This window comes from Myotis daubentonii, chromosome 8 (assembly GCF_963259705.1).
Source record: "Myotis daubentonii chromosome 8, mMyoDau2.1, whole genome shotgun sequence".
NCBI classification, from domain to species: domain Eukaryota; kingdom Metazoa; phylum Chordata; class Mammalia; order Chiroptera; family Vespertilionidae; genus Myotis; species Myotis daubentonii.
In genome coordinates, this window is record NC_081847.1 from 39,018,194 (window position 1) to 39,041,020 (window position 22,827).

At 50.1% G+C, this 22,827-nt stretch overlaps 1 long non-coding RNA gene across 1 annotated transcript; it reads right to left on the minus strand.

Moving 5' to 3' along the window:
• Positions 1-22,355, minus strand: LOC132239601 (uncharacterized). Its single transcript, XR_009454078.1, has 3 exons — positions 22,130-22,355; positions 20,454-20,619; positions 1-331 (listed from the first exon to the last, which is right to left on the minus strand). It is a non-coding gene; the product is annotated as an uncharacterized LOC132239601 (long non-coding RNA).
• Between the last annotated feature and the right edge of the window lie 472 nt (positions 22,356-22,827).

Consider the following 22,827-nt stretch of genomic DNA (forward strand, 5'->3'; position numbering starts at 1 on the left):
CATAGTGGGGCCCTTAAAACAAATCTCGGGTCACATCATTGTGTGTGTTTTTTAATATCTGCCTTTCTAACGGCTGCAGGTGTCCAAGGGCAGACCGAGACAAAATAAAACAACGGCTAATTCTTAACTAGCGTTTACCACATGCCAGAAACTATCCTAAAGGTTTTATATGTCTTTTTCATTTAATCTGTACAATATAATTATAGATACTATTATTCCCATTTTACAGATGAGGAAATCAAGGCTCAGAGAGGTTAAGTAGCTTGTCCCAGGTCACACAGCCAGTAGTGGAGGTGGGATTTGAACCAGCCTGCCTGGCTCCAGAGTCACCCTGTAAGTGATTTAAGGGGACATGTGTTAAGCATTTTTATGGTAAAGTGTAAAGGACCCTGAGTCTTTCCCTTTTCTGTATCTTCTGTTCCGCCTGAGCATCTCCCTGGGCTGAAGCCCTCAGTCCCTCCCTGCAGTCTGCAAGGGTAAGACACTTGCCACAGATACCTCAAACCCACCACCTTGCCTCTGCAGCCCCCAAACATGTTTTCCTCCTGTTTTCATTGGCACCCATGGAGAGCTGCAGCCTGGAGCCTACAGACATCTGTCCGGCTTCCTGTTGACTTTCCCTCCAGGGCCCCTCAGTAGCCCCTGCTCCCTCCCTCTCCCCCACCTCTGCGCTCACCCCTCCACTTCTTGCTCAAACAACTGTCACCTTTCCAAGTCCCCTGGCCTGTAAACGAAGCCACTGACAGCATGTTCCTCATGGGGTGCTACGAGGATTAAATGAATGTTGAAAAGCTGTACAGCAGGGTCAGGCTCATGATCTGTAGCTGTTATTAAAGATTAAATGGGTAGCTGTGATTAAAGATTTTCTGACTGAATGAATGAATGACCCAGTGGGTACGCCATTCTTTCTCATCCTCTCAGTACTCGCTTGTCGCCCTCCCGCCTCCCTGTCTCTACAGCAGTACTTTTTAACATTTTGGAAGTACATTTTAACACTTTGAAAAAAAAATTTGGGTCCTTCCAGCCAGCAAGCAAATCTCTCCCATCCCAGGAAAAGATCCTTCCCTTGACCCCTACTCTCCCCCAACTACAGCCCCATCTCTCTCCACCCTTCTCAGAAAAGCTTGGGGCTACTAAGCACACTAGCCCCTCCCTCCACCCACTGCAATTGGCTCCCCAGGGTCTCAGTGAGGCCTCCAAGCTGCCAGAGTTAAGGGACGTTTATATTTTAGTTATTGTCCTGCTTGAACTCCCAGCAGCATTTCAATACTGTTCGCAGCCTCCACTGCACCCTCTTGCTGTCCTCCCACGACTGGTCACTGGAGAAAAGTTGGAGAACCCCATGTAGGTGTTGACATATTGGTGAGCCTATGGCCTAGTCTTTGGATGTCTATCTGTCTGTCTCTGTCTCCCTCTCCCTGTTTCTCTCTCTCCTTACTTCCTTGGGAATCTTGATTCATTCAGTGCTATGACTTGAAAACCCAGCAAGCCTTATTCTGATCACTTCCAGCCAGGGCCTGAACTCCAGACCCCTATGTCCACCTGCCCCGTGGACACCTCCATGTGGAAGTCTAAGGTAACTCAACTTGAATGTGCTCCAAATGAGCCCTTGACTTCCACCCACTAAGCCTGGCCCCTGCCTTGCCTTCTTCACCTCAGTAACTGGCATAACTACCACCCAAACATAAAACAAGGGCCTCACTCCTGACATGCTGCCCGCCCTCATTCCCAGGACTGGGTCCCAGCCCTCCTCATTTCTCCCTTCAGCTGGTCTCTGCCCACTGTTTTCAGGAGCAACTCAAATACTGATGACTTCAGTTTCCTCTTCTGCCTAATCATGATTTTGATCCTCAGATCTGTATGATCAGTCATTTCCTAGTTGCTTCTACCTGGACTGTCCCGCAGGCACCTGCCACTCCATGGGTCCCAAAGTGGCCTCAGCATCTTTCCTGACATGTGCTCCTTATGCTGGGTCCACAGTTGGTAAATAAGACCACCATGTGCCCTACCATGGAGGGTGGTACCCCCATAGCACTCTTGACTCAGTTTTGCTCAATCCACCAATACTTCTTATTGGGGTGGTCATTTGCCAATCTTTCCTTGTATCCTCTCAATCACTGAGCATTTCCTGGTCTGTCTTCCTCTATTCCTAGTCCTGTAGCCATCTTTGATGACATCACCACCCACGTGGATGGTACAGCCAACACTGTAGTTTTGACCTCCCAAGTGCTGAAAATCTTGTCTTCCAACTGACCTCAACCATGATCACATCTTTGACCTTGCCACCCAATAAGAGGTCCAATTCTGGAATGCCAATGTCGAGCCATCCTACTCCCATCCACCATCTGCTGCCATCCCATCTCATTTACTCAAGCATGTCGATGATCTCAACAAGACCTTATTAGTCAGCCCCCAACAATTCTCTCTTTACACCTCTAACTAGCCTTTCACCATCACCTTGCTACTGACACTGCTCTTGTGTAGATCACCAGTGGCCTCCATCTTGTCAGGCCCAATGGTCAATGCTCAGTCCCTATCCCCTTGACCCATCAGCAATGTCACATGTGGTTGGGCACTTCCTAAATTTCAGAGCATTCACTTTGCTTGGCTTTCATGATATGACACTCTTCTGATTTTCCTTATTATTCTCTTGCTGGATCCTCCCACTTCTCCCAACCTCTAAATGTTCCCCTTCTCTTCATCTACACACTCTCCTTAGGCGATCTCATCCAGTTCAGCTGTTTGACCTACTCTATTGGCTGATGTCTCCCAGACTCTACCTCTCCCTGGAGTCCAGATTCCACTGTTCATTCAACATCTCTACTTGAATGCTTGCCAGGAATCTCAAACTCAACTATGTCCAAAGCTGAAAGCATTCCATCTCCCCTCTCCTCTTCCCTATATCAGTAAATGACGCCACTCTAAAACCCTAGAAGTCATCTTGGAGTCTCTTTTTGCCTTATTATTCATGCATAACCACACTTAATCCGCTGGTAAGTCACACTGACTGAACTCCCAAAGAATTCCAGATCCATTCTGTTTTCTTCACCCCAGCTGCTCCAACCCTCACTCAAAACCCTGACATTTCTCTGGGACAATAGCCCAGCCTCCTCCCTGATCTCCCTGCTTCTACTCCTGTGTCCAATTCATTCTCCACCCAGAACCAGAGGGATCTTGCAAATTAGATCAGGCCACCACCTGCTTAAAACCCTCCAGTGTTTTCCCACTGCATTGAGCATAAAACCCAAGTTTTGTACCATCTCCTACAAAGTCTGTCATGTTCTCATGTCTCCAGTCACAACTGCATTCTCCCCCTGTCACTCAGCTCCAGCCCCACGGGCCTCCTTGCTATCCCTTAAATACACTGAGCTCATTCCTAAGAGCCTTCGCCCTTGCCAGTTCTTTCAGCCTGAAAGACTCCTCTCCCAGAAATTTACAGGGCTGCCTCTTTCCTTCCTGTCACTCAATTCTCAGCTCAGATGCCACCTCCTCTGGGAGGCCTTTCCTGATCATCCCTTCTGAAATATTGCCTCCCTGCACCTCAGGCTCTGTCTCAATGCCCTGCTTTAACCTCCTCTTAGTTCTTATCAATATCAATTTATCTCCTTAACTTTCTTAACCTTTTTTCTATACTGGAAGGTCAGTTCCAGGAGAGCAGGGGTGGAGTCTGTTCTGCTCCCTGCTGTAATTTGTTCATTCACCAGTATCTGGAATATAATGGTGCTCTATAAAACTCATGGATTGCATGCATGAACCCAATTGGTGACCAAGTCTGTTCCCTCACAGCTCTCACCCCTGTGCCCCTCACTCTAGCTCTCTGCTTCCTTGCCCTGCTCCACTGTGCTCTCTTCTTCATTCTCTCCTAGCTTCTGAGTCCTCCCCCTGAGCCCTCACAGAGTTGGTCCTCCCTTTTTGAGTGGACCGTCTTGTGTATGCATGTGTTTGTGTGTGTGGATTGACACCATGCTGGGAGTGCACATCTGTGTCTGTCTGTCTCACAGCGGGTCATGCTTCTGTCTCCCCCTTTTTGGGTTTTGATTGAAATTGGGTTTGCTTCATTCATTCACTCCTTTGTTAATTTATTACTTTATTCAGTTATTCCATTTTTAAATACCTTGTAGTAGATGCTATACTAGGCAGTGTAGATGTGTGATGGGTGTGTGGATATATGTGAATCACTTACATTCTGGGCCCTTTACCAGGTTTTGTTCTCATCTCTGGATTACTCTTTCATCCATTATCCATCCATCCATCCATCCATCCATTTACTAACAAGTTCCAGATTCCGTGCCAATCAGAGAGAATGTTAGTGTGTGTGTCCAGTATGCCTGTATCTGTCTCTGCTGTCTGTCTGAGGGTCCCCTTCCCCTTCCCTCTCTGCCTCTGTTTTTATCTCATTCCAAAGCCACATTCCTTTTTTTCTCTATAAAGCAGTCTTGTTGAATTTTTGCTCTGAGTCTTTGAGCCATTCATGGTGTGTGTGTGTGTGTGTGTGTGTGTGTGTGTGTGTGTGTGTGTGAGAGAGAGAGAGAGAGAGAGAGAGAGAGAGAGAGAGAGAGAGAGAGAATCTGTCAGTCTCTTGAGTTTTCCCCTCTGAGACTTGGGCTGGGGCAGTTCCCAGACTCTGGGTCACTGTCATTCATACTTTGTCCATCTATTTGTTGATTCATCCACAAGAGGTTTATTAAATACCTGTTTCATGCCAAGACCTGGGCTAGTCCATTTTGAATGTGTGTGCTGTGCACGACTGTCTTCTGACTACTATCTCCTCTCTTCTCCCTCTACCTGCCTTCATACCTGGGCCTCCAGTGTGTGTATCAGGCATCCCATCCTCCTTCTCTATACAAGCTCATCCTGTCCTCCGTGATGACAGCCCTACAGGCCAGACTCCCTTTTTTTTCACAAGTTGAAAATTCAAAGCCCATCCCCAGCTGGCTTTGGTACTTCAAACCCAGCATATGACAAGCTCACCGCACCATTTCCGCACCTCTAATGGGTTTCTCTCCCTGTTCTCATTAGCGCTGAGTGTCACTGCCTGCCTGGGTCCGCAGCCAGGAGCCCCGAGTCATCTCTATCTTCACTCTCCTGCCACCCACAGCCCATCTGTTCTCCTTCCTGTAGAATCTTCCTCTCAAACCCGCTCGCCCTCCACTTTCTTATCAGCCCCTGACTCAGCCTGGGCCCGAGCCTGGAAAACTGAAGCCTGGACCATTGCATCCATTGTCCATCCAACCATTTATCCATCCATCCATCCATCCGTCCACCCAACAAACTTGCCCTGAGCACCCAGTGTCCCCAAACCCAGCCCACATCCTGCAGGAGCTCAGAGACCCGGAGGAGACAGACCAGTCATCACTGCCCCACCTGATGCACAATAGGGGCTTCCCAAGACTTTACGTCACTGTGGCCACTAGCTGTGTGTTTGGGGGTGACATTTGTCTTATTGTCCTTGGCTTCTTCTTCGAACCTTCTTCCTTCCAACCCTCCAAAATTGGCTCCCCCAGGGCTGCAATCTGCTCCTGTCCTCCCTGACTCCCCTGAACCATGCTGTCCCCGCTCAGGGCTTCAGAGATGCCCCATCCATGTAGATGCTCCCTCATGTGTATCCTTCCTCAGGCCACACGATGCCCCAGCAAGACCACAGACTTACCAAGGCAGGAAAAAGCTCCTCGCTGTCCCTACCTCTGCCTGTTTCTACTTTCCAGTTCTAAGACCAGAGATCTAGCCATCACCTTCTCTTCTTCCTTGCCCTCTATCTCCAATTTAATTCCTTCCTTGTTTCTTTTTGCCAGTTCTTCCTCCAACTTGTCTCTTTAGTCTTCCCCCGTGGTCCTCCCTCTCCTCATGGCCAACATGGTTCCCCTGCCAATAGCCATCCTCTCCCTTCTGTCCAGGCTCCTCTCAGTGGGGAACGTGCTTCCTCCTCTCTAACTCGTGGAGAAACACTCCGTCTTGCCCTTTCTTACCCCAGCCCCTTCTCTCCTCCCATCTTCAGAAGACCTCGGGAGATTAGCCCTCAGCTTTAGCACTGCCACCCCACTTCCTCTGTGCTCACCATGAGGCTTGGGCAAAGCTCTCTACCGTCCTCCTATTTGCTAGATCTGAGGTCTCTTTTTTTCTTTCCACATCCATCTGCCTGATGTCTCACGGGCTCCACCTCACTGTCAGCAAAGCTATAATGGCCTCTTTTCTTTCTCCTTCCAAACCCATTTTTCGATGAAACTCATGATGGGCTCTCTCTCTCCATATTACATCATATCCCCTCACATCCTAGAACAGCGGTTGCCAACTGGTGGCCCGCGGACCACTGGTGGTCCGTGGGGTCCGAAAGGTTGGCAACCACTGTCCTGGAAGCTCATCCCTGGGTGGGTGCCCTTCTCCCCACCAGACGGAACCAGACTGATTTCTTCTCTGGGTGTCAGCATGGGGGGGGGGGCGGGGAGGGTAGCGTGGGGGCAGACTAGGGAATATTTGCAACTGGGGCAGGAGGAGGGATGGACAGACAGATGGAATGTCTGTGGGTTTCCTCTTCTTCCTTGTTCTTTATCAGTGGTCCTTTTCTCCTTTTTCTGCCACCCCTCTCATTTTTTTTAAATAAAAATTACTTTTCAGTCTCACCAATGATAAGCAAATACTCTAGTTTGAAGTGTTTTCTTGAAAGATTAAAACATCACATATGAAACTAAAGTCTCTTCACTGTCCCCACTCATCCTACATTTGATTCCCAATCTCTTTCCCAAGAAGGACCTATGGTTATCAAATCAGTGGGAAGAAAGTCATCAAACATGCACAACGCACACACGCACTCGCACGCACACGCACGCGCACATGCACATGCACTCGCACTCCTAAATAACAGCTGAAGTCATACTCAGGAGTGAAAGACTGCTTTCCCCCTAAGATGGGGAGCAAGGCAAAGGCATTCGCTTTTATCACTTCTATTCAGCATCATATTGGAAAATCTAGCCAGTGCAATAATATCGCAAGAAGAAGAAATAAAAGAACACACAGACTGGGAAGGAAGAAACAGCACTGTCTCAATAGAGAAATTATTATCTGCATAGAAACGTCTGTAGAATCTACATCAAAAGCTCCTAGAACTATTTAAAAAGTTTAGCAAGGTCACGAGATTCAAAGTCAATGGACAAAAACCTGTGGCCGATTGGAAACGGAGGCATCTATATTCCTCCAGAAAATGCCAGGTACGGTTTGGTAAACAGTATTCAGAATACAGCGTTGTTCTTGTTTTTAAAGGAAATTGCCTCACGCTGTGTATATTGTTCTCCGGTGGGCTCTTACGCTCAACGGCTCCCTGAGGGCCCTTTCCCTAGGAGAAGGTAGATTGCAGTCGATTCTTTTCCTCTGCTGCGCAGAGGGCTGTGCTGAGTGAATGTAGCCCCTCCCCCAAGCATGGGCATTTGGGTTGTTTCTACATTTTCACCAGCACAGGTAAGGCTGTGCTCAACCCGTGGTGCCTTCTAATGGCTCCCTCTTCTCTAGGGGCACCCAGACCTGATCTGCACGTTTATCTGTCTCCTGGGGGCCTTTGAGAACTCTTATCTCCTCCCTGCCTCATTCCCTCACTGTTCCTCCCTCGTCATTTCCCAGTCCTTTTTGGCCTTGGCCCTAGCTCTGTTCCCTGCTCTGCATGTTTATTAGTAAAGATTCCATCAGGAAATTGATGTCACAATCAAACTTGGATTATTTGAGGAGCTTTCCTCTCTCTGGGGCCTTTCTTGGGTTTTGTTCCCATCTTTCCCTCCATCTACCTGCTCCCCAGCAGGGCTCAGGCTCTGCGTAGAGTGTGTGTATGCCTCTCTCTCTCCGCCTGCCTGCTTGTCCCTGAAGCCCCCACCTTTCGTGCTTCTTTATTACTTTCTAACTTTTTAATTTACACATCATCTCGCTCCTCTTGCTTCTGTCTTGATCTCTCTCCCTCAGCAAGCTCTTTCCCACTCTCCTGAGAAGCGTTATTCATTATTGCTCTGAGTTTGTGCGTCATTCCTGCTGTGTGTGTGTGTGTGTGTGTGTATCTGTGTGCACACAGCTCGCCTCTTTAGCTCTCTGTCTCTTCTTCTCAAGCTTGTAAAGTTCTTTCACTTTTTCCTGGTCTGTGCCCTGTGCAAGTGTACACATGTTTGGGTTCCGTTTCTTTCTCTGAGGCAGGGTCACAATTGGGGTGCCACACTCTCTGTCATATTCCAGTTACTCTTTTTTTTTAAAACAAAAAATTTTTTTTAAAATTGATAGAGAGAGAGAGAGAGGTATTTGTCCCCGAAACCTTGGTGTATCAGGACCATGCTCTAACCCACTGAGCTACCTGTCCCGGGCTCTAGTGACCTTCTACCATCTTCCTGCCCATCTGTCCAAAACACATGTCTTGACTGTTTTTCTTCCCTGACCCCTCACATACCCTCACATCATGGGGCCCCCAGGTTTCTGCTGTGGGTCTTTCCTGCTCCTATTTTTCGCCAGCTCCCTGGACAGTCCTTCTTTGCAATGACACCCAGGGTCTTCCTGCTTCCAGGCCCCACTCATTCTCTCCCCCTCCTGCCACTGACTCAGCTCGCACAGCCTGGGCCCCTGCACTCAAACCCGTGCATCTTCTCCACAGCGCCAGGCACGTTCCACTTCGTATCAGTGCTCAGTATCACCACCACCTGCGGCTTCGCAGCCAGGAGCCCGAGTCATCTCCTGCCGCCCCCGCCTGTCCCCTGTTCCTGTGACGCCTCCCTCTGAGGGGCTGCTCAGTAGTCCCCTCCCCACCCAATCCCATCAGCCCTGTCACAGCTCAGTCACCAGCTTCTTGATGCCTGGACCATCTGTCGAGCCAACAAACTTGCACTGAGAACCTATTGGGTTTCTGCTGAGGACACAGGCCCCAAAGCCTTGTTGCTCCCCATGGCTGCACCCTGCTCATCCGCCTCCCTCCCTCCCAGCTTTCCTGTCCTCGTCCTCCACTCCTGGGGGTTCAAGGGCTCCCTCTGCAAGATGCTACCTCACTTCAGAGTCCCTGCTACACGCCCTTAGGCTCAGGCCCCAGCCCTACAGATCCACTGTTCCCTCCTTGGCTATCCTTAGTGGTCCCACCAGCATTGCAGACTCATCAAGCCAGGACCAAACTCTTCATCCTCCAACCAGAGCCCTTCCCCATTTCCAGAGCCAAAAATCTGGCCCTCGCTCCTTGCCCCCACCTCCTCTGCCCCGAGTTCTTCACAATCCCTTCCCCAGAGTCTTTCTCCCAATGCCTCTCCCTCTCCCCCATCCTCATGGCAAATGTCGTTGCCCTGACAACGGCTGTCCTCTCCACTTCTCCTGGGTCCTCTCAGCAGGTGGGTTCGATGGCCTCCCTCCCACCTGAGAAGACATGTACCTGCCTTCTCTCTCCTTCTGTCCACAGACAAGCAGAGGGAATCCTAGGCACTGGTCACTTCTCTCCCTCCCCCTCCAGCACTTCCTCCGAAGTTGAGGACCCCTGTCCGAAGCCCCTTTAGCACTTGGGATGCCCCTGTCATCTGCCCATTGACAGACCTGGCCAGTCCATTTCACACCTCATACCCTGTGTACCCACCTTGGGGGCCCTGATGTTGGGGGCTAGTGCTGTAGACACAGAGGGCTCTTGGTTTCCGCCCCACCTCCTTGGTTTCTGCCCCCTCCATTTCCTTGGAGGGTTTTTGCCCACCCGTCTCTGTGGGTCTCGGTGCTCCCTCCTCGGGGCCCTGTTCTGGCTCCTGCCTCTCCCCCCTCTCCTTCGGAGGCTCCCTCACCCCACTGAGCTCCTGGCCTGGCTCAGGCCATTCTGCTGAGCCTGTACCCCAAGGGCACTGGCATGGGGAAGACTCCCCTTCTCTGAACGCCCACCATGTGCAGAGAAAAAGGCCTGGGTACTCCATCTTTCCCAGACAAGCTCCTGCTCCAGCCTCCCTACGGTGCTGCTGGACCAAGGGAGCGCCAAGCACTGGCGGGCGTCTTTCTCTCCCCAGGCCCAGCCTGCCTCTTTCAGGGTCTGCATGGAGGGAGGCTGGGCAGTGTCTGAGGCTCTCCTCCCCTCCTCTCCTCTCTTGTTCTTTCTCCCCTTCTTGTTTCATCTGTTTTTTTTGAAAATGATTTTTAATTCCACAAGTGATATAAGGACCTATTGTATTTGTTTAAAAATCACTAAGGCCTGCCTTGGCTGGTTTGGCTCAGTGGATAGAGTGTCAGCCTGTGGACTGAAGGGTCCCAGGTTCGATTCCAGGCAAGGGCATGTACCTTGGTTACAGGCATACCCCCAGTGCAGAGTGTGCAGAAGGCAGCTGATCCATGTTTCTCTCTCATCGATGTTTCTCTCTATCCCTCTCCCTTCCTCCCTGTAAAAAATCAATAAAATATATTAAAACAAACAAAAAAACACACTAAGGCCTTACACATACAGCGTAGGTCTCCTCAAATGAAGGGAGTTTGAGGAGTGTCTGCAAAGGTATGGGGGTGAGGGGGGTGCAGGAAGCCATGAGGGTTGGTGCAGGAACCCCAGGGTAGTGTCAGTGAATTGCGGTCACCACTGGGAGAAGTTTCCAAAACTGTGTAAAGGGACACAGCAGCCTGAGCTCTAGGAGAGTGAATAAGCTGATTTCTCTCTTCCCCAACTCAGGGTCCCCTCTGGCCAAGCGGGGTGGTAGTGGTGGGGCTCAGCCCCATGGGGGCCTACAGCAGGAAAGAGGAGGAGGGTGGACATGGAGCTGCAGGGCCACAGGAGTTGTCAGCACCCTGTGTCACTTGGGGTCTTCCTCTCTCTGGGCCTTCCTCAGGTTGTGTTCTCAGTCCCCTCATCTGTCTACCTACAAACACTGGTGAGCATCTCTCAACACTGGGCCTGGCTGGCTGTGTCTGTGCTTACCTGTGTGTGCATCGCACCCCACCTCCTGCCTCCATAAGGGTTCTCCTCCCCTTCTTCAACTTTTAAAACTTTTCTCTAAGGTACCCCCTACCCTTCCTGCCTCTGCTTTCATCTCAGCCATGCTTCTTCCCGCTTTCCAGAGGGGCCTCATTGAACGTTGCTCTGTCTGTGCGTCATCCCTGCAGTGTGTGTGTGTGTGTGTGTGTGTGTGTGTGTGTGTGTTGCCTTTGCCCTCAGCTTTCTCTCTTGTTTCTGAGGCTTGTGGAGTTCTTCTTACTCTGCATCTCACCATGTATGTATGTGTGTTTGGGATCACAGTTAGCTCTCACATTTTCTGTCCTGCTTCACCTGTCTTCCTATCTGTCTGTCTGACTGTCCATCATCCTTCCACCCACCCATCCACCCACCATACATACAGGGAGAGGGTAGATACCTCTGGGTCAGGGTCTGTCTGTCCTTCCTGCCTCACTTCATGTTCTTCCCTATGGTTCCACTTCTGCCCACCTTCACACATGGAGTGCTGGGGCTCAGGTCCCCTCCTGTGTCCCACGCTCTCTACTCTGCAGTGTCCTCTGGACCATCTTGCCCATGCGCCCCATGTGCACGTCCCTCATTATGTTCTGGAGCCAACACCCTCCTCAGGCGGCTTAAGTCCAGAGCATCAGAGCACCACCACGTCATCTCTGCACCCAGACGGCCATCTCTTTCTGGTCTTACTCGTGCTGAATGTCACTTCCCTGCTTGGAGCCCAGGGTCATTGCTAACTCTCTTCTCTGCCACCCATGACCCCATGTGTCCCTGCTTCCTGCCAAGTGACCCTCAAGAGACTGATCAAAACCCTTGCCTAATTCCTCAGTCCTGCCTCATCAAGGATTCAGGATCTTGAACCTGGATAACATCCATCCATCCATCCATCCATCCATCCATCCATCCATCCATCCGGTAGATAGTCAATAAATGCAAGTGGAACACAGAGGAGTAGTGATGTGTGCTCTGCTGAGGGGAAAAGAGCCCAACTTCCCATGCTAGATGCTGAAGAAACTCAAGAGGCCAGGGTAAGACAGACTAGTTATTACATTATGAGAAGATGAGGGGGTGATAAAGCCTCCCTAAGTTGTGGTATCTGAGCATCACATTCAGTGTGTGTGTGTGTGTGTGTGTGTGTGTGTGTGTGTGATCTTTCTGTGTCACCCACTTCTTCAGACCTTCCTCCTCCTCATCCCTCCAGTGTCAGTGTGCCCCAGGCTATGTTCTCTTTCTGCTCCTCCACCCACTAACTCTCCCTGGGCCTTGCTACCCACATTTGGGGATCCCTTCACATATGCCGATGCTCACCCAGGCCCTCCTATTACACCCCAGGCTATGTATCTAAACATCTTTCTTCTTTACTTGCAGGTCCCACCAGCTTTTCAGACTCACTAAGTCTGAGAGAAAATCCTTGAGTTCCTATATATCATCCCATGTTCCCCTTTCCCCATTGGGGTACAGAAATCCAGGTCCCCTTCCTCTCTCCTGCCTCCTACCTTTAAGTTTTGCCGATTCTTCTTCCAAACTGCCATCTCCCCCCACCCCATCATCCCCTTTACTTCTCTCCATCACCCCTGGTCGGTGTGGTTGCTCTGGCAACATCATGTTTCCCTCTCCTGGGTTTTTCAGAGACAAACATGCTCACCTCCCTCCGCTCACCTTTTGTTCCCATCTTCCTCCTGCCTCTCTCTCCTTCAGTCCACAAGAGAACTTGGGAGGGAACATTAGACTATGAGTTTTTTAAAATTATTGATTCTAGAGAGAGGAAGAGAGAGAGAGAGAGAGAGAGAGAGAGAGAGAGAGAGAGAGAGAGAGAGAGAGGAAGAGAGAGAAACATCAATTGATTTCCTTCCACCTGATCCCCAACCAGGGACTGAACCCGAAACCTGGGTATGTGCCCTGACTGGGAATCAAACCCGCCACCTTTTAGTGTCTGGGATGGCACTCCAACCAACTGAGCCACACCGGCCAGGGCTAGGCTCTGACTTTTTCCTCAGCCTTTCCCACCCCTCTGTGACCACCTGCAGCTGACCATGAGCCCATCATGGTGTTCAATCGAGGCCTCCACTGATCCACTATTTGCCAACTAGAATGAGGAGGCCTTTTCTCTCCTCCCCTTCCCTTGTCCATAGGGGCCCCTGACTCTGGGGACTGGCCCTGCCATCTGGACCCCTGTTCCTCCCTTAGCTCCAGGGCCAATGAGGGTCCTGGTTTTCCTTCCACCTCTTGGGCTTCTCTCCTGTTTCCTTTGGAGGTTCCTCTTGCTCCATGATCTGTGGCATCTCAGTGTTACCCAGGACCATTCCCTACCTTCCTCCACTTGTTCTACCTGCTCCCCCTACCCAGTTCCACACCTCCAAGGGCCAGGGGGGCACTCACACCTTGGCCATATTCTACTGTGCTTGCAGCCCAGACTTTTTCTTTTTAAAAAGTATATTTTATTGATTTTTTACAGAGAGGAAGGGAGAGGGATAGAGAGTTAGAAACATCGATGAGAGAGAAACATCGATCTGCTGCCTCCTGTACACCCACTACTGGGGATGTACCTGCAACCAAGGTACATGCCCCTGACTGGAATCGAACCTGGGACCCTTCAGTCCGAAGGCCGACGCTCTATCCACTGAGCCAAACTGGTCAGGGCCAGCCCAGCTTCTTTCTGTTGAGCTGAGACCCTCACATCCATTGGCCTGAGAGGGCACCTGTTGAGGGGCATGTGCACACACATGGGCCTGCACCGGCATCTCGGCCTGCCCCCATCTGTCTGCCAGCGAGTCCTGCCACCCCCGCTTCTTTTCAACTTTCTTATTGACATATAATCCCTCTTCGCTTCCTGTATCTGACTGTGTCTTGCTCATCTCTGCTCTTTCCCTCTTTCCGGAGGAGAATTATTGAATTTTGCTCAGAGGCTGTGCGTCATTCATGCTGTGTGTGCGTGTGTGCGTGTGTGAGTGAGTGTGTGTGTGTGTGCTGGGTTGGCTGCCTTTCTCCCGCCGCTCCCTCTCTTCTGGGAGCTGTGGAGTTTTGCTCTAAAGCCCTGAAATTCTTTTTGATCCCCCTGATCCTGGTTCCCACCCCCTCTTCCCATAGGAAGTCTCAGTTATTGGAAGGTGACTGGCAAAGGGGTTTCACGCCTGAGTTTTTCTCTTTCTAGTTCTGTTATCCTATTTTATTCTTACTCCATAAGTTACTCCATTCATCCATCCATTCAACAACCCAGCATCCACAGACACACGCCAGCTCTTGGGTGCCAGGACGCACGTCCTTCCTTTGCTCCATCTCACCATGTGTGAACATGTGTGGGCCACATCTTTTCATCTGAATGGAGTCTCTCCTACCGTCTCTGTTACTCTCCTTGCCTGTGTATCTGTCTGCCCTTCTATCTGCCCATAAACTGCTTAATTAATTCAGTGTCTGTCTGTCCTGTCTCCCCTCCTCTCCTCCAATCCTCCCTTTTGTTCTCATACCTCGTCCCCCACCAAAGCCTTGTCCCAGGTTCTCTACTCACTCCACACACATTCCTTGGATGCGCTCGGTCACTGTGCTCTGTTCTAATTAGCCCCCACCCATGCCTGCTGCAGGCCACCTTTCTTTCCCCTCCAGTCATAGCCTTGAGCTTGAGGAAGCCCTTACCCAGCTCCTCAATCCCATTGCACTGTTTCTGTGCCCACTAGTTGTGTTTCTGTCTCCATTCTCATCTTTGATGGTCATCACTGCCACCCAGGGCCAAGAGCCCCAAGTCATCTTTGACTGTTCCTATTCCTGCCTTTCCATGGCCCACCTGCGCCCCACCCCCACCTCTTCCTGCCAAGTTTTCCTCCAAGGTGTGAGTCAAGACCCCCTCTCAATCCCCTTAGCTCAGATAGACAAATCGTATGCCTGGATCATAGTCATACATCTGCCATTCCATCCTTCTAACCTAACTGAGCATCCACTGGGCTCTTTGCTGAGGACCCAGGAGGGAGACAGGTAAGTTAGCACATCATGAGAAGATAGCGATACAATGAGAGAGGAGTGCCACATCTTCTTATCACTTTGCGCATTATGCTCTGAGTATGTGTGTGCACCCGAGGGAAGAGGGACAAGAAAAAGAGAGAGAGAACAATTGAAGGTAGGAATATACCTATTTCTTATCTTGGTCCCTTTTTCTCTGGACCTCTTTTCATCCTTCTGTTACACTGGCATCAGTGGGTCCAGAGCTGTGTCCTTCTCCTTCCTCTCTTTCTGGGGCCATGTCACCATCAGAGGTCCCCCTCTCCCCCTCCCACAACCACCATGTCAATGGTGGCTTTATTTCACCCAGGCCTCACCGAGGCAGCACTAGACTCACATGTCCACAGTGCCTTCCTCAGCCCCAGCAGCGCAAGCAAGACAGGATCAACATCTTCATCTTCTCATCCCGCACTCATGCTCCCAGTGCCCCATCTCTGGGGGTAAGAAATCTAGAGCCTGCCTCCTTATACCTTGACCTCCCACCTCCCACCTTCCTACCAATTCTGCTGATTCCTCCCCCAATGACCTCCTCCCTCAGAGTCCTTTTTCTCTTCTTCTTCCCCATGGCAACCTCTGGCATCCAGGTAAACCTCACCTCTCTTCCAGAAACAAAATTTTCTTCCTGGACCCTTTGTTCCCACCTAGCTCCTGCCATTCTCCTCCCCTGTCCCAGAGGAGTTGGGAGGGAAAGGCAGCTCTCCCTGCTTGGTCCTGAGCCCACTGTGGTTTTGGAGACCTCCCAGTGACCTACTATTTTCCAGATCCCATGCCTTATGAGTATCCCCAGTGACACTGTGTCCCTGCCACCCATCCCCTTGGTCCTCTCTTCCTGGTTCTATGGCATTTTCTCTAACTTTATGTCAGTTTCACTGTGTGTACTAGTGTGTATGTGTCAGTGTACATGTGTGTAAATACATGTCTGAAACGTGTTTCTCTCTCCAGGGCATGGTCAAGATCACTCTCATACACTCCTCATCTGTTTATCCATCTTCCCATCTGCACACAGTGCTCACTGAGAGAGATCCAGGCATGGTCTGTCTGAGTCCCTTCATCTCTGTCTCTACAACCTCCTCCCCTGCCCTCAGATCAGGCCCCTGTTCCCTGGCCCTGCTCCTCTGGCTGAAACCCCTGACCACAGCCTCAGATTTGAAACAAATATAGACCTAGAGTGTCTCAGGGCATTTTATCACCCCCAAGTGATCCACCTCCCAGGGTCAAACAAATATATCCTGAACTCACTAGCACGGGATCACCACCTGGCTCAGCAATCAGGAGTCATCTCTGATCTCCCTCTCCTGCCACTGTGCCTATCTGTCTCCCCTTCCTACTGAATCTCCCTCCAAGTGGTTATCCAAGACCCCAGCCCAACTCCTCAGCTTTTTCATGGCTCAGGCCTCGTCATTTCATCCCTGAATACAGGCCTGTACCAACCATCCTATTCATTCTTCCATCCACCTATCCATCTGGTATCCTTCCATTTTTCCCTTCTTTCACCCACTCATCCATCCATTCATCCATTCATCCATCATCCATCCATCCATTCATGCATCATCCATCATCCATCCATCCTCTAACAAACATGCACTGGACACCTACTGGGTGCTCTACTGAGGACACAGATCCCAAATCCATACTACTTTCTGGTGGAGCTGGGTCCATGGGAAGCAGCCATCTGTAATGAGGATATGAGGGTAAGTGAATCCAGTGTTGTATTACCCTGAGCATCACAGTGTGTGTGGTTGTGTATGTGAAAGAAAAAGAGGCCCCCACATCTCTGGGTCCCTCTGGGCCCCTCTGCTGAAGCACCATGCATCTAACCACATGCCCCACTGAATACCCCATCAGCATCACAGACTTACCAGGTCCTCAGCCAGCTCTGTGTTGCCCCTATTTCTCAAATCTAGGGCTGAAAACACAGATTAGCCCATTTTCCTCTACCTGCCTCCCACCTATGACTGATTCTTCCTCTGAAGTCCCATCTTCTCCATCCTCTCAGTCAATGTGGTTGCCCTGGCAACAGCTGTTCCCTTCCTTCCTCCCCTGGGCTCTCTCAGCAGGTGGACATGCTCACCTCCCTCCCACCTGAAGAACCCCTTGACCTTTTGTTCCTGTCTGCCTCTTGTCCTCTCTCTTTCCATCCACTAAACAGCTGGGGAGGGACTCAGCTCTGGCTGTTCACCCACTCCTTCCCCAACCCATCGTCCTCGGCAGCTTCCCACAGCAGCTGCTCTGTGTCCACCAAGGTGGCTAGACAAGGCTTCCAGACACCACGACCCTTTTTGCCCTCACCTTCCTCACCCATCTGGGGCCTCTGAATGCTGGGGTCTATCCTGGTGTCTGGACCCCTTTACTTTCTGACTCCCACTTCTTGGGCTATCCCTCTTCTGTTTCCTTCATGCGCCACTGTGACCATGCTCACAGGCCTCATCCTCCCGCTTCCCGCTACTCTATCTGCTACCCAGTGGTCTCCCTCAAGGGCCTGTCCCTCCTAGAGCTCTGCTGAGCAGGGTCATGGACACTCTCCAGGAAGCCAACCTCCCCCAGTGTTAGGACATCTTGCCCAGAATTAGTCTGCAGTATGCGGGTTCTTTTCTGTCTATTAGCCTGTCCAAGCATTCACACTGTGTGTCCAGAGCTCTGTGAGTTGGCTTCCCTCCTCCCCTCCTTCATTCTGTCTCATCTTCTCCCTCATCTCCCCTCTCCTGATTTGCACCCCCTCCAAGGGTCACAATTGGAGTCTGCTTCTGTGTGGACATATGAGCCACAGTGTGCCCCTCTCCATAGGCTCTTTATCAGGTTTCTTCTTCCCACTCCTCCCTCCCTCGCTCACTCATCTGCCGTGTATGTCTGTGTATGCACACGTGTGCCTGTATCTCTGCATCTGCCTGCCTCCCTGTCTCCCTGAGGGTCTCACCACCCCCTCTCCATTTTATTTTTTAACTTGATTATTGATGTACCCACACCTCCGCCTCTGTCTTCATCTCACTCTGTGCGCTCGCTTCACTCTCCGGAGGGCCTTACTGAATTTTGATTTGAGTGTGTGCGTCATTCTTGTTCTGTGTGTGTGCGCCCGCCACTTTCCCTTCCAACTTCCTCTCTCTCTTTCTAGGGCTTGTGGAGTTTTACTTTCTTTGTGTCTCTGGGTATGTGTGCATGTGTATAGGTGTGTGCATGTGTGTGAGTTATGTCTTTCCAGGGCATGGTCAGGGCTGGTTCCCATCCTCCCCATCATTATCTTGGACTCTTCTTCTGTTGGTTCATCCCTTCATCTGTCCACAGGATGCCTGGTGAGCTCTCAACCTGGGTCTGTTTGTCTGTCCTGTCTCTCCCCCTCTCCTTCTTTGATACCTGACCTCTCACTCTGCACCTGCTCTCTGCACACACCTACTGCCCTCTGTAAGGACACCCCAATCTCCTCCTGCACCCTAGAACCACCCCACCCCATTCTCTCTCTGGATCCATAGATCAGAGCCAATCAGTGTTAACTGGGCCTCTCCACAGTGCCTCAAACTAATCTTATCTTCTCCATGGCCCCAACCAGCCCCTTTCCTGTTCTCATTAATGCAGAATGTCACTGCCTCTCTGGTGTGGTCCCGTAGCCAGGAGCCCTGAGTTGTCTCTGACTACTCCTGTTTAGCCACATGTGGCCCATCTGTTCCCCCTCTGTGCCAACTCTCCCTCCAAGGGGCTGCTAGCGCCCCCACCCCCCAGCCTTGTCAGGGAATCATGTAGATGGATGAGTGGATGACTGCACCGTCCATTTGTCCATCCACCAAACAGACACCCATTGAGCACCTGGGTGCTCTGCTCAAGAGAGGGGATCAAAGACCCCGGCTAAGTTCTAAGGAGTCCAGGGGGGAAAAAGACCGGTTATCTGTCACCCATGAGAAGACGGTGTGACAGGGACTTCTGAAGTCTCTAAGTCACTCTCAGCATCACTGTTTGTGTGTTATGTGCACTGTCTGCCCTGGCTACCTCTTCAGAACCTCTTCCTTCCTCCCAGTCTTCCCTGTCATGCGTCCCAGGGCTGTGTCCTCACTCCTCTCCCTCTATGTTCTCTCCGGGCCCACTCTGTCCACACCAGGGCTTCAGAGACTCCCTCCACACAAACAAACCTTGTTTCTCTGCTGGTCTCTCCATCTCTCAGATCCTTAAGCTCAAGCCCCAGACCTGTGCATTCATTGTACCCTGCTCAGTCATAACATCAGTGGACCACAGAGAATGGAAAAGGATGGCTGTTGCCAGGGCAACCATACTGGCCACAGGAACTAAGAGGAGCAAAGGAGATAATGAGAGATGTTGGAGGAAGAAGTTGCACAAACTTGAAGGATTGAGGTGGAGAGAGTGATGTGGGGATTCCTATCCCTGGAGATGGAGGATTGGGAGCATGGATGAGGGGCGGAGGGGATAAAGTTTTGTCTAGCTTGATGAGTCTGTGTGCTGTGGAGTTTTGCTCACTCTTGGTCTCAAGGTGTGTGTGTGTGTGTGTGTGTGTGTGTGTGTGTGTGTGTGTACATGTGTAAACATGCAAGAGTGCCACATCTCTCTGAGGTGTGGTTGGGGTTGGCTCTCACCCTCTCCATCACTTTAGTGGACTCTTTGTCTATCTGTGCATCCATCCATCTGTACACAGCATACTTAGCTCTGGGCAGAGTCTGTCCTATCTCTCATTCCTTCTCCTTCTCTCACTCCCACACACTCCCAGCTGAACTCAACCCCCACCCTCTGACATCCCCCAACTGCTCCTGCAGCTGAGACCCCTTCCATCATTTCCTTTCTCTCAGGCAATAGACTTTGAGCCAACGTCGGCCGGATCTTTGCACAGGTGCCTCAAACACACTGAATCATCTTCATAGCCTAAAATGTGTTCCTCTTTCCATTCTCTCTAGCACTGAGCATCACTGCATGCCTGAAGCTGCAGCCAGGAGCCCAAGTCATCTCTGACTCTTCCTGTTCCTGTCATTCACAGCCATCTGCCCCCTTCTGCTGACTCTAGCTCAAGCCCCAGACCTGTGCATCCATGTACCCTGCTCCGAGACCCCTTTAATTCCAACCCCTTCAGCCCTTGTCTCTGCCCTGGCCCCAGCATCTTGTGTCTGGATTACTGAAGACATCTTCTCTGTGGTCCTCCAGCCTCCATTCTCACTCCCTCCTCTTTATCCTCCATTAACATCTGGAGAAATCATGAAACGTCTTTGCTGAAACCCTCCCATGACTTCCATGCCACTCAGAACAAAAACTAAAATCCTCACAATGGCCCACAGGCCTTACAGAGTTTATCTCCCTGTTAACTCACTGCCTTAATCTCCTCCTTTTCCCCTTGCTCATGCTGCTCCAGCCACACTGGCCTCCTTGGTGCTCCTTGAAAATATTGACAGCAGGGCTGTCACCATGGTTGTTTAAGATGCACACCCTGCATGAGGACATCTGGCTAAGAGTGTGAGTGAAGGCCAAAGAGACTGTTCTCAAAGCCATGCACCCTAGTTTGGAGCTGCCTCTGCTTCGAAGAAAGATTGCCTTTTTCAAACATGTAGAGAGAAAAGCCCTTTAACATTCTTACCTGTTAGTTCCACAATCTCTGTTATTTTTAAAATTTATTTACTGACTTTTCTCATGTGTTCTTATGGAACACATTTTTCTATTCCTTCTCCTGTCTAGGAATTTTTTATTGGATGCTGGATATTGTGAAGGTTGCACTGCTGCTGGTCTGGATTTTTGTTGTCTTCCTGTAAGAAATGGTACGCAGTTAAATTAGTTGGTTTGGTTATTTTGAGGTCCATTTTAAAGTTCCCTTAGGGTAGGTTCAGAGTAGCCTTCACTCATGGAATAATTTATCCCTTTTACTAAGTCATGGTTGAATGCCCTATCTGATCACCAAGGATTTGAGCTCTGGCTAGTCACAGCTTGAAGTTTCCCCACCCTGTGTGACCTCTGGGCATTGTTCAGCTTAAAACTTCCCAGTCTTTCTTTGCCTGGCCTCGTGGAGTTTCACCCAACACATGCCCAACCTTGCACTTCGTAATGACTCAAAGGGACCTTATATAGATTTCTGGAGTTATTTTTCTGCATAGCTTCCTCCAGATAGGTACTCTGCCCCCAGTTTTAGGCTATAGTAACAAAGCTGCTATGATTTTTGAGAGCTGGTCTTAGTGTGGGCATAGGTTTTAATTTCTCTTGGGTGAATATATAGGAGTAGAATTTCTGGGTTGAATGGTTAGTGTGTGTTTAACTTTATAAGAAACTGCCAAAATGTTTTTCAAAGTGGTTGTATCATTATATATTCCTACTAGCAATGTATGAGAGTTCCAGTTGTTCCACATTCTTGCTAACATTTGATATTGTCAATCTTTTTCATTTTAGCCATTCATTTTAGCCACATTGTGGTTTTTATTTGCATTTTCTAAAAACTAATGCTGTTGAGCATCTCTTCATGTGCTTATCTGCCATTCATATATCTTCTCTGGTGAAGTGCCTGTTCAAATCTATACCAATTTTTAAAAGTAATTTTCAGTATCCTATTATTACTGAGTTGTAAAAGTTCTTTATATATTCTGGATATGGAATTAGGTAAGAGTTGAGGTTCCCCCTTCTTTTTTTAAATTTGGGTTTCCAATCAGTCCAGCACCATTTGTGGAAAATCATCCTTTCCCCCATTGCCTCGGCACCCTTGTCAAAAATCGATTGACTATATGTGGGTAGTTCTATTTCTGGACTCTACATTATGTTCCATTTATCTGTAGGCCAATGCCACATTGTCTTGATTATTGTAGGCTATAGTAAGTCTTGAAATTAGGTAATGCATGTTCTCCTACTTTGTTCTTTTTTTCTCAAAATTGTTTAGACTATTCTAGGTTCTTTGCATTTCTATATCCGTTTTAGGATCAGTTTGTCAATTTCCACAAAAAAGCCTTCTAGGATATTGATTGCAGTTGACACTATACTTCAATTTGGGGAGAACTGACACTTTAACAATGCCGATTCACATGCCTTGTGACCCTGGACCAGTATGTGTCATCTCTGAGCCTCTGTTTCCTCTTGTTCCCTCTCAGAGAGGTTTCAGTGAGCAGGTCAAGGCTGAACTAAGAAGTTCTGGGCACACAAGAAAGTTGTCTTGGTGAGGATTTGGGTTTGGAAACAGGGGGCTGACACAATACAGCGCATGCCAACAAAAGGTTGCAGGGCCATGGGGCTGCCCCAAGCAGTGGGTCCAGGTTCCTGGGCTGGGACCTACGTCACTTATTGCAACATCTGGGAATGTGGTCTCCTCTTCCTGGGCCTCAGTTTTCTCCTCTGTAGATCTCAGTTGGCTAGGGTTGTTGGGCAGATTAAACAAGAAGGCGAATGAGCAGGAGCTAAGAAAACCATCTGTTTTCTCCATTCTGTCTCTGGGCTGCCAAGGGCGGCCGGCAAAAATCACATCATCACGCTGGTTGGTGCCAACACAGATTAATTTTCTTTAACTTCAGCTGTGTCTTAAGTACAGCTCAGCAACCCCTCAATTGGTCCCCAAACTCCTTCTCTGTCCTTTCCTGCAGTAGCTTTTCTGCCCAAGCCCCCAGCCCCACCCCCTTTCCCCTGGGCTGATCAGACAACTGGGCTCAATGGAGACACAGAGGCCTTTGTGGGGGCACCAGCTCCCACCACACCCCTCCTTCATGACTCTGGAGTGATCTGCCAGCACTCTCCTATGTCTAAGGCCAGCTGTCCCCTACCATCTCCTCCTGGGCCTCACACCCGCTTCCTCCCATTTCCCCCTCTCCACAGCTCCTTCCTCACCACCCATAAGAATTCTCAACTGCTCCCATTCCACAGCCCCTGCCTCCCACAGACCCCTCTCCTCTCCTTCCTGGGGAAGTTCTCCATCCCTGCCCCCTATCCTCACCTGCTACCCCCAAGGTGGTCTTCCAAACAGTTCCCAGGAGCTCTCCTGCCCA